Genomic DNA, 11489 nt, shown 5'->3' on the forward strand with positions numbered 1-11489 from the left:
CCAGTGTTCCCAGTATAATAAATAAATGTTTTATTCTTTCACTTTGTGTATTTTTATATATCTCAATTTGAAGTATTAGTGTATTAACACAGCTTATGTAATGAAATAATAATTTACTCTTAGAATTATTTTCACTCTTTGCTGTCAATAGCAGAGTTGACATACTGTAATACATATTTATTATCTGGAAAAAAAAGAAAAATATGTATTTTAATGTTTGACAATGACTGATTTATAAATCAAAAGTCATTTTTCAATAAAGTATAAAAAATAAATACAAGAAAATTATTTGTTTCTTGTCTTGAAGCGTTAAATGTACATTAAATTATGGAATTATGTAAATATGTTCTTAAATAAAACACTGTAAAAGTGTCTGTGTAACTCTTCTTGTTTAGTTGTCTGTCACCTAGTACAATACAGAATAAAAAACTCTTCACAATGTGGCTTTGACTGCAGGCAAGTGGTCCGACAGGCTCCACCAGCGCTCCTCAGAATTTTTTATTATTATTTTTTAGATTTGATCATATAGTTTAAACAATAAATATAACAGTTAACAAATGTCCCTCAAAAAAAATCTTATTTAATGAATCAATCAAAAATAACTAAGCAAAAACAGTAAAATGACAGACAACTGTTATACCAGTTGACAAGTAAAACATTCACAAAACATTTTATGTTTTGTGAATGTTTTCACGTGGCGCCAACAAGGTGGCGCCACGTTGGGCGCCACCTTGTTGTTGCACAACACCTCCCCCCCCTTCTCTCTCTCTACTTCCTCTTCTGAGAGGAGGGAGATGTTGCTCCCAGCTCTCCGTCTAACGGGTGAATTGAGTTTCCTAAATCTGCCGAGATTTACCCTACCCAGAACTGAAGTAAACTCTGTTTAAGCTGGGTGCGAGAAAGACTAGCCTGGTTTCTAACGACCTCCATCCAGATGTCCCACCCTTTTTCACCCTGTGAACTAGCCAGATAGAGTAGCCCGGAATCAGCTAGTTTCACAGAGCACACCTGTTAACGGTCGCTCTTTCTCTTATTACAACTTGCAAAAGTGGAACAGGGGGCGAGAGAGAATACACAAGAAACTAATAAATCTATCTCTAAAGAATAACTAGAGCTAAGAAACATAATTAAGCTAGAGCAGTGGTTCCCAAACTTTTTCTTCTGCGCCCCCGCAGTGGTTTCCAAACATTTTCTGCGCCCCCCCTATGGATTACAAATGGCTGTCTGGTTGGTGTGTGAGGGGGGGGGGGGGGCATCGACTTTTTTGGGGGCAAAATGAATGTACGTAGCTGAAAATAGACACCAACATCGGTAGCCTACAAGGTACTTGTTAAGCTTAAGGTTCTGTATTGATGTTAGCTAGTCATCTTTTAGCTAACATTACCTGCATCCAACAGCTTTACTCAACTCAGTCGGTTAGTTTGGAGGGAAAAACTGTGAAAAGTTCTTTGCGTTTTGCTGGTTTGCTGCCGTGATTCTAACACACCTGTAGCTCCGCCCAGCAGCAGCAGGTCTCCTTCACAGGTGGAAACCCAGCGCCAGCGTTGTAGCGCTCATGTTGCGTTTAAAGGCGGCTCAGAAAAACAGGTTACCACATGTTAACAACGGATTAAACAGTTTTAACTGCTGATAAAAGTGACAGAGGACACAAATATGGGAAGTGTGGAAGCCTCTACTGTATTAAATTGACAGAAATAACAGAGAGGTGACCATTCTAAGGTAAAAACCCAGCGCATACAGCGTTCATGTTTTGTTTTTTTTTCATCCAGACGGCTTCCCGCGCCCCCCTGCAATGACACGGCGCCCCACAGTTTGGGAACCTCTGAGCTAGAGTAATAAGGAATAGCAAGAGACAAGAAATAAACATAACTAGAACACAAAGAGGGACTGAAGTAAAACAGAAACAAGACTGATCTAATCAAAGTGAGTCTAAAGAACACATAATTATCCAACCTAGGACATAACACAGTGCTTAGGTTTCATATAGTGACATTTCTTTGAATGGTCTGAACAGAATCAGGGTTTGATCAGAAAATCACTAAATTTCTTTTCTCTCAGCAAAAACTTTGAGCAGTTAGTCTGGGGTTGTGCTCAGCTAAATCACTGTTACAACTTTGGTTTAGTTTTCTTTTTTGACTTATTTTAAGATATTAATTGTTGAGCCTGTTATATTTGGAGAAATAAACTGTGCTTTTTTTATGCTTTTTTAAAAAACTACTACTGTGTCCTCAAGCCAAACCGGCTTGGTGTGTAGAGTTTTGTATATTTCTTTTTCTTTGTAAGCCCATGTTGGCCCAGATAGCACATGATGTTAAATCAACGTTGAAAAATAGTTAGAATTGTTGATTTTTGGTTGAAGTCGACAAAGGACGGTGGATCAACCATCAAACAACCATCCAATCAAACCGTTGAAACTGTGACATTGAATCAACGTTGTTTTGTGGTTGAAATCTGATCACTGAAATGCCGAAGTCTGATTAATGGTTGATTTTTGGTTGAAGACGACAAATGACGGTGGATCAACCATCAAACAACCATCCACCTCTAGCCAAGTAACCAATGTTGAAACTGTGTCATTGAATCAATGTTGTTTTGTGGTTGAAATCTAATGACTGAAATGCTGATGTCTGATCAACATCTGATCAATATTGAATCAATGTCAGATGCACCCCTTCCCCTCCTCTCCTCCTCATCAGCGCTCTGGGTCAGAGTATTTTATTACTGAGCGGGGGTTATTACATTTAAATTAACCACTGTAGAGGATAGTGGGTGCTGATTCCTTTCTGTACATTTTCTTACTTGTTCATAACAATTCTCACTGACTGTGTGTGTGTGATATATTGACACAAAAACATCTACAACTTACTACAAGGAGTGGAGAGGTCCACCCCCACCGTTTACATGAGTGGGATGTCCCAAACACACAGCTGCTTCGCTGTTGGCTTGTTGGAAAATATGTTAATTCAATGTTGAATTATCATCACAAAGGTTGCATGTTTGGTTGAGGTCGACAACTGATGGTGGATCAACTATAAAACAACCATTCAATTCTAGCCAATTAACTAATGTTGAAACTGTGTCATTGAATCAATGTTGTTTTGTGGTTGACATCAAATAAATGAAATGCCAACGTCGAATCCAGTGTGTTTCAGCACTGGTCCTCCAGGCCCTACAAGTTTTAGGCATTTCCCTAATTCAACACACATGATATTAATTGACGTCTGATTAACGGGGTTTTGCTGAACTGAAAGCATGCAGGTCAGTTTGCCTTGAGGATAAGGTTTGGGGAAAAACTAGTAATCAAAGTGTTCAGGTGTTTTTTGCACCCATCACCACCGCCTGCCATTCAAACGCCCAACCCCCTTCCCAGCTGACATTGATTCAACATTGATTCAACATTGATCAGTCGTTGATCAGACATTAGCATTTCATTCATTAGATTTCAACCACAAAACAACATTGACTCAATGACACAGTTTCAACATTGGTTACTTGGCTGGAGGTGGATGGTTGTTTGATGGTTGATCAACCGTCAGTTGTTGACCTCAACCAAAAATCAACCATTCTAACTATAATTCAACGTTTATTTACCGTTGTGTGGAATCTGGGCAGTTTGTTGCAGCCCTCATCACCTCCTCATCTCCCCCTACTCCCTCCCAAACCTCCCCCACCCAGCCGCTCCTCCCAACCTTCTCCTCTTTACCCCCTCTCATCCCTTCTTCCCTCCCCCTCCTTGAGCTCTGGGTCAGAACATTTTATTACTAGGTGGGGGTTAATCATGTTTCAAATTAAGCACTACATGTTGAGAACAGTGGGTTGTGATTCCTTTCTGTACATTTTCTTACTTGTCTGTAAATATTATTACTGACTGTGCATAATGTGTTGACACAAAAACATCTACAAGTCTGTACTAGGAGTTGTACAGTCCACCTCCCCAATTTTACACTTGTGGTTTGTCCCAACCAAAAAGCCACTTTGCTGCTGGCTTGTTTGCTACCGGCTTCTGAATTGAATTCTCCGCTGAGCACTTTTATGGTAAGTTTTTCAATATTACTTTGATCTTAAACGTGTTTATTGAAAAATAAGGGCATTGTTTTGTGCCCATAGTAATCCTGGTTATTTTGGGGCAAAACGGATATTTTTAATAATTGAGGTCATGTCTCCTTTTGTATTATTTTCATCCTACCCACCACTCCAGGCCTAAGTATGAAATCCTGCGAGATTTTGTGGGATTTGAGTTTTTAAAATAGGGCGGGGCCTATTGTTTGGTCTGGGAGAACATGTGGTGGACAAGGAAGTGTAAGGCTGGCTGGTCCAGGTGGGCTTTAAATTGTTGTGATAGTAATCACTTGTTTTTAACTTTTTATTATGATATGCTTAGGGACGTGCTTAAATGAGCCTCTGTTCCAGAACAGCTGAGTTAGTTGTTTGCATGATCGTCTGCAGCCATCAAGAAGTGCAGAAGGTTGTTAATCATCCACAGATTCAATCCAGGTGAGGCAGAAGGGAAACACTTAACATGTAAGGCAGGTGAAACACTGAACTAAACCTGCTAATGACTGATTCAGTCTGTTGATCCTTGGATTGGTAACTGGTTAAATTGAACTGGACTATTGTTACTTGTGTGGGATCTTTATTAGCATATAGACACTTTTTAAGGAATTTAATCAACTTATTTGGAAGTATTTGTAGTTGATGGAAGATTGAACCAGCTATTTGATGGAAGTTTATTCTGTATAAATTATAATTTTTCCAACTACACTATAAATCACCTTTTGTTTGATTTATTTGTCTCTGGTGTGTTAAATAAACCTGATCCTCCCTGAGTTTTATTGTTAGGTTTTCTGATAAACAGCCCTTTATTTTAAATATTGATTTAATATCAATATCATAAATCCTACACTATACTGCAGCTTGATGGGTAAATGCAGTTGTATATGTAAACATTAAGATATATATTAATGAAAGATTAAGATATTAATTTAACAGTGAGTGTACATGGGGAACTATATGGTTTGTATTTGTTCTCAGACCTGTAACCAGTACACTGTTTAATATTTCATTGTGTTTCAGAACTTTTCAAATGTTTATCATATTTCTAACTGGCACCTTCCTCACTTTTATTTTTTTCAGCTGTTGCTCTGCAGTTTGACCGAAAGCTGACTCTTGAGGACTGCAGCAAAATTGTCAAGAAGTGGCTTCATTACGCACCAGAATGAGAGGAAGACATCACAAGGAATCAAAGTGACGCCAACCAGAGTCAAACTGGGGTTACCACAACTTGTACTGTTTCCCTACTTCATACAGTACAAAGCTTAACTTCATGGATTCTGTTCTTCTGTGGACAACATACTGTTGTTTTGACAGTCAAAAAGGAATCAAATATGTTTAAAGATCTGTCCCTCTTTTCTTAAATAAAATGTTAAATCAAACCCATGTTGTCATTTTTAAACTTTTGTACACAGTTTACGCATCATCTGCCAATAATACAGTGTTTAACACCAGTGAAGAAACTTTTAGTGGCATGTTATGATGTAGACCTATCAGACGTAAAATGTACATAAATCCTTAGCTTTCATTCAATATAAAAACAACCCAAATCTGCATGTACATCCACAGTCAAATGAGTGTTGAATCAACATTGATTCAATGTAGAATTAACACAAATCTGCATGCAGATCCATAGTCAAATGAGTGTTGAATCAACATTGATTCAATGTAGAATCAACACAAATATGCATGCAGATCCACGTTCAGATGATGGTTGAATCACCATTGATTCCTAACTTATTCAATGTAGAATCAACACAAATATGCATGCAGATCCACGTTCAGATGATGGTTGAATCACCATTGATTCCTAACTTATTCAATGTAGAATCAACACAAATATGCATGCAGATCCACAGTCAAATGAGTGTTGAATCAACATTGATTCAATGTAGAATCAACCGAAATCCGGATGCAGATCCACGTTCAGATGATGGTTGACTCAACATTGATATAATGTCAGTAATGGTTGAAACCCTAACGTTGATTCAACATACAAGTCACCGACCACTTTCAATGTTGTTTCAATGTCAGCGTTCAACGTTGATTCAGTGTTTCTGGCTGACATTGATTCAATGTTGTTTCAATCATTCTGTGCTATCTGGGTGGTTAATTCATAGCCAAATATGTTTTATGCAGATTTCACTGTAATGCAGTAAGACTTGAAAAATTTCTAACAAAAAATATACAGATCTGTATATTTGTAATATGAGTAAGAAACAAAACGGTAATGAAGACAGGAAGAGCTTTTTTTCCTCCTCCACCAGAAATAATCAGCAACACTTTTTATAAAAGTACAGAAAAAAGACAACTTAATGGAATGTAGTAGCATATTGTAACATTGAGTGTTGAACTAAGATTTACATTCTTTAAGGTCATCACTTTTCCTTTTCTTCTCTGTTTCAGTACAGACTGTGCTGAGGTGGAGCAAAGCGAGACATCTATGGAAATGTCACATATTAATAAAAGTGTCTTAACCACAAAATGTGTCAGAGAAACGCAACACTTTCAGATGCATGTTGTTACCCATGAATGGTAAGGAAGTGAAGAGGCCTCTCGGGGGAGAAAAAAAATCATAAATTGCCAAGTGCCACTCAGTCATCTTACACGGCTTTTTTGTGCAGATGCTGATATTTTCCAAAGTACCACGAGTGCTGCTGATAGAGAACGACAGCAGCATTAATCTAAAATTCTCCAGGAAGGAAGGATCACGAGGACACTAATTGGTATGATTCACTCCACTGCCGAGCACAGTCACCAGCTGATTTTCACATCTGAGCGACTTTACAGATGCATTTCTTTACCTGCACAACTTCTGAACAACAGGCCAGAGCTATTGAGATGTTCCCGCTGTTTGTGTCATGTGTGGCCCCTGCCAAGCTGGGGGCCTCTTTGCTGCCTGGCAGTGTGCCACCCCACAAAACCACTCTGCCAGGGGATCGGTGTCTCTTTGGGTCGTAGACACGAATCACCGGAGATGATCAGTTCTGTTTGAAAGCTTTCTGGCAGGAAGCTGAGCCGCTGTCACAGAAACTTAAGAACAAATTTTGCTGTCAGAAGTGAGACATTATCTGTACCGACATCCATCTAAGAAGGCATGCTCTTCCCCTGGCCTGCTGTTTTTTCTCTTGGCTGAGAATAGTTTTCTTCTCTCCTCAGTTTAGTATGTGAAGCTTCAGCAAAAAAAAAAAAAAAAGTTTGAAAAGTAAAATTTGGTGCCAGCTACCTCCTGTGAGGAACAGTGACTATTGTTTCAAGGCAGAGGCAGCTACAAACAAAAGAATAAAAGAAAACAATTTCACTTTGCAAAAACAACAATTAATAGTGGCAGTTTCAAACAATTTGTTGATCTTAATCAAAGAAAGACATAAAAAAGTAACAATAAACCAAATTATTACATGTCCAGCTGTGTTGCCTGATATGGTAAAAATGAACTGAAATTACCTCTGTTTGAACTGATCTCTACAGTTTTAGCTGTAATAATTAGCATTACCACCTTGTCCCCTGCTGCAGACCTGTCCACTCAGGCTATAACAAAAGGTGGGATAAAAGCAATCACAACAACATTAATCTCCATAAGAGCAGGTTAATGGAAAGGCTGACTGTGCTGAAAACAGCACATTTCTCAGTTAAGAAAGCAGATGAAACACCGGCGGCAGGAGCTCGGCCGCTTTGTTTCAGCTTGGTTGTGATTCCAGCAGCGCAGTTCAAATATGCAGCTCAGAAAAAGACAAGAAGGTGACAGTGTAAAAACAACCCTAAAAGCTCAACACCACAGCAAAACTCTCAGTAAGATGAACATTTTCAACACTCGCCCACCAGAATAACACATTCAGCTGCAGACCAGCAGAATTGTGAGTTGGCCTGCTATGACTCTGAGCTTCCCCTCCAGGGAGCTTCTGAGGTAACGGCAACGGAGAAATAAAGATGTCTCTGGAGACTCTTGGACCTCCATGAGAAGCAACCTAAGCTTTTTCCCTGTTGTTTTCTAACATCTGTTTGTTGCTCTGTCCTTGCCTTTGTTTTAAAAAAAATGTTTTTAAACAAAGTTTTTGAAATAACTCATACTTTGTATTTTTCAAATCAAAGATATGATCATAAAGATGAGAATATTGTATAAAAAGTAATTAATTTGGTGTAGTAGGTCTCAAACATCTGTCCATGCATTCATATAATCATCAGATGATTGAGATGTTTATGTATTTTTAGACCCAGATGTATATGGAAGAACCACAGTGCTGGCTGGCTCTGTTGGACCTCTGCTCAGAATTCAACACTGTTGATCATGACATATTACTGAAGCAAATGGAGAGCTGGACTGGACTCTGGCACAGCATTTCACTGGTTTGTGTCTTACATAAAGAACAGAAACTTCTCATCAGAGCTATGAAATATGGGGAACGCCAGGGTTCCATCTCTGGTCCCCTCTTATTGAACATCTACAAGCTTCCAACAGCTCAGATTATGACAAGTAATAAAACTATTTACACGTAATGCTAAAATTACATGAAATTGTTAATAAAGTTGCATTTATATGTTTGGATAACATGGCTATGCATTTGATACTCAACTCTTAAATGTCACCAGAAATGTCAAAGAAAAAAATTGTTTTATTTCCAGTTTGTAGTCAAACGAAACATTTAGTATTTCTCTGCGAGAACGTTTTTGAAATCAGGTAACATTTCACCAAATGAAGTGATTAGAAGATGGCAGAACTCTGATGGTTTCCTGATCCCACACTCACTTCTCTCGGCCAGTGGGAGAAAAACCCCGCAGAAGCGGATCAGCTGCACTATACGCTCCAAAGCTTCTGGTCCGTTAAAGCGTCCAGATCAGAGGTAATATTCTGACAGAAATTGTTCTTATTATGATTAATAGTGAGCTCCGCGATGTTCTCTATGCGTAAAGTTGAAACTGTCTGCGCACCAAGTGTCAGCTGCCAGGCACGTGCAGAGGGGGGGACTATGGTTGCTTGAGCACCTGCCCCTCTCTTGCTCCTTGCCCCCAAGTGCCCTTTTGGTCATTTTTTTTTATTTTTTATTATTATTTCCTAAGCCCTCTTATGACACATAATAACATGTACTAAAATTATTAGGGGTTTTTTTGTACAACATAATAAGCCAGTCACCTTGTTACTTTTGACCTTTTGCCCGTGACGCATGACGCAGTTGCCTCTCGCGCAGTGAGATAAGGCGGCTAACTGGAGCTCAACGTAGCGAATGTTCCAGATTACAGAACAGTTTTTGGTGAATTAAAAAAACGTTTTTGGTGAATAAAGTGGAGTAGACTTGCTACTTGTCAGATGACGGAAAACGTTGAAGTATCATTTCTGCTTCAGCACGGAGTAGTGGTTTAAGCAGAGAGGTAATGAAATACAACGGACACTGACAGGCCTCTGCGTCTGCCTTTCTCTGAAGAACTACTGAGCGGGAGGAGACAGCCAGGTGAGGAAAAACTGTTCTTATCTATCAATTCAGTATTTTTATCATACAGACATTAGGCTGCTGTTGTTGTGCTATTAGCTAGCTGCTAGTTAGCGACTTTGCTAGCAAAGCCAGATAACTGAAAAGCTTCTTCCATGTATCGTTAATGATAGCAGTCATTCTTCAGTATCGCTTATGCAATAGGGGAACATTGCCCATCCAAAACCGATCATCTCCATAATGGATTTATGTCTTCTAATTTCCTTTGCTGCATAATGTACATTGCATTTATTCTAGCGTTAGGTAAATGTATCTTGAAGGAGAATAGCACTTAAATAAAAGACCAACAAGGATATTCATTTAGAATTAAAAATAACTCACCCTGAACTACCATGACAGATATAATGTAAGTAGTAAAAGTGTGTCATTAATGAAGGGGAAAAAACTCAATCCAGACTTTAAGTAAGTTTAGGGTCTGGTTCGCAGAGTATGGAGCTAATTTTTTTCCCCAATTATTGAATGAAAAAAATAAAACTAACCTCAGTTAAGTAAAATAAAATTGTAATCAAAACTTTTGGATTTGTAATGATTTCTTCCACCGAGGGAAGGAACGTCAGAGTGAAGGAGCGACGCTCACCGCTCACAAGTGTAAAAATCGCTACAATTACCTTGTTATGTGCGAGAGGTGAAGGAGGAGCGTGAGGCGTGCTGAAATGTATGGGAAAACATAATCGGTGCGTTGCCCTCTCCAGACGGGGTTTTGGCGCACCCTCTGGTGTTGCGCCCCTATGCGTTGCATATGCTGCATACCCACTTTTTGCGCCTCTGGTGACATGCACTAACAATTCAATTTTTGATTTTTTTTTTTTGTTTTTTTTTTGTTTCTGCAGTTCCACATTAAAATTTGATCCAGCTCTGCTTTCCTGAATGGACCATGTTCATCTCCACTGCAAGTGCAGCAAACAGGCAGCTCTGTTTTATAGATTACAGTTCACTAAAAGGTTGCATTGTGCCCTTGTTTATATTTTTAATAGTGTAATTCTGTAAAGACAAAAATGTCTGGTGGTCTAGCTCTGATTTACATATCTTGCTAAATTGCGGGTTTGAATATTGGAAAACTTTCCTATAACAAAATAGACCTGCAGAAAGAAATTACTAATAAAATATCTTACATATGTGTATGCTCTATATAGAGATTTTCCTTAGCTTTGATTGTATATCTCACAATTTTGTAATTTATAATTGTTTATTAAACTCTGAAAGCTGAGTGGCTTTATTAATATTCTGTCCCAGAATGTGGTTAGATGTGCCCTTTTTTTTTTTTTTTTTTTTGAGCACCTGCCCCTTTAGTGGTCTCTGCACGGCCCTGTCAGTTGCGCTTTATCACAGTCTGGACACGAAACTACCGGACTGCTCTCTGTTCTCATCAAGACGAGGGTGAGGAGGGAATCTGACACATTACTTCAGTTAAGCTTTCACTGATTTCGTTTTTAGACCACCATTAACGTAAGCAGTTGTCAAGAAAACCCAAGATCATCTCACTTCCCCATGCTGGAGATTTTAGGTTAAAAGTAACAATATATAAAGTTATCTTTAAAGTTAATCACACAAATGAAATCAAGACCCAACAGTAGACTCAAACTTTGACAAAAATCTATCTGGTTGTGTGTGTTGTTATTGTGTCCTGCGAACTTTGCTTTAATTCTACTTATTTTTTCTATAAAATCGTAAGAAATTAAAGTCAGGCAGAAAAAGTGTCATGGAACAGGAACAGTATGTCATGTTGGGTTTAAGTCGATTAACCCACATGCCAGAACACCACAACGGAGAACGAAGAAAAGTTAAATGATTTATTGCAGAACAGGTAAGAACCGGTTCGGGAGGTGAGCAGGTGGGCCGACAGCACACGGAGGGAACAACAAAGGAGATGAGTTTGAATTTGTTGGAAACGGGAGAATCTTTCGACGGTGAGTGGAATGAACTTGTGCTGTGTTCAGATACTGAGTTTGGGAGGAG

The 11489-nt window shown here is 38.8% G+C and overlaps 1 long non-coding RNA gene across 1 annotated transcript; it reads left to right on the top strand.

Moving 5' to 3' along the window:
• The first annotated feature begins 3780 nt into the window (after positions 1-3780).
• LOC148159563 (uncharacterized) lies at positions 3781-5432 on the top strand. Its single transcript, XR_015762796.1, has 2 exons — positions 3781-4494; positions 5134-5432. It is a non-coding gene; the product is annotated as an uncharacterized LOC148159563 (long non-coding RNA).
• Positions 5433-11489: the final 6057 nt, after the last annotated feature.

Source organism: Poecilia mexicana, unplaced genomic scaffold (genome assembly GCF_051168715.1).
Source record: "Poecilia mexicana isolate PSO_F unplaced genomic scaffold, ASM5116871v1 scaffold_5, whole genome shotgun sequence".
In the NCBI taxonomy this organism is placed as follows: Eukaryota; Metazoa; Chordata; class Actinopteri; order Cyprinodontiformes; family Poeciliidae; genus Poecilia; species Poecilia mexicana.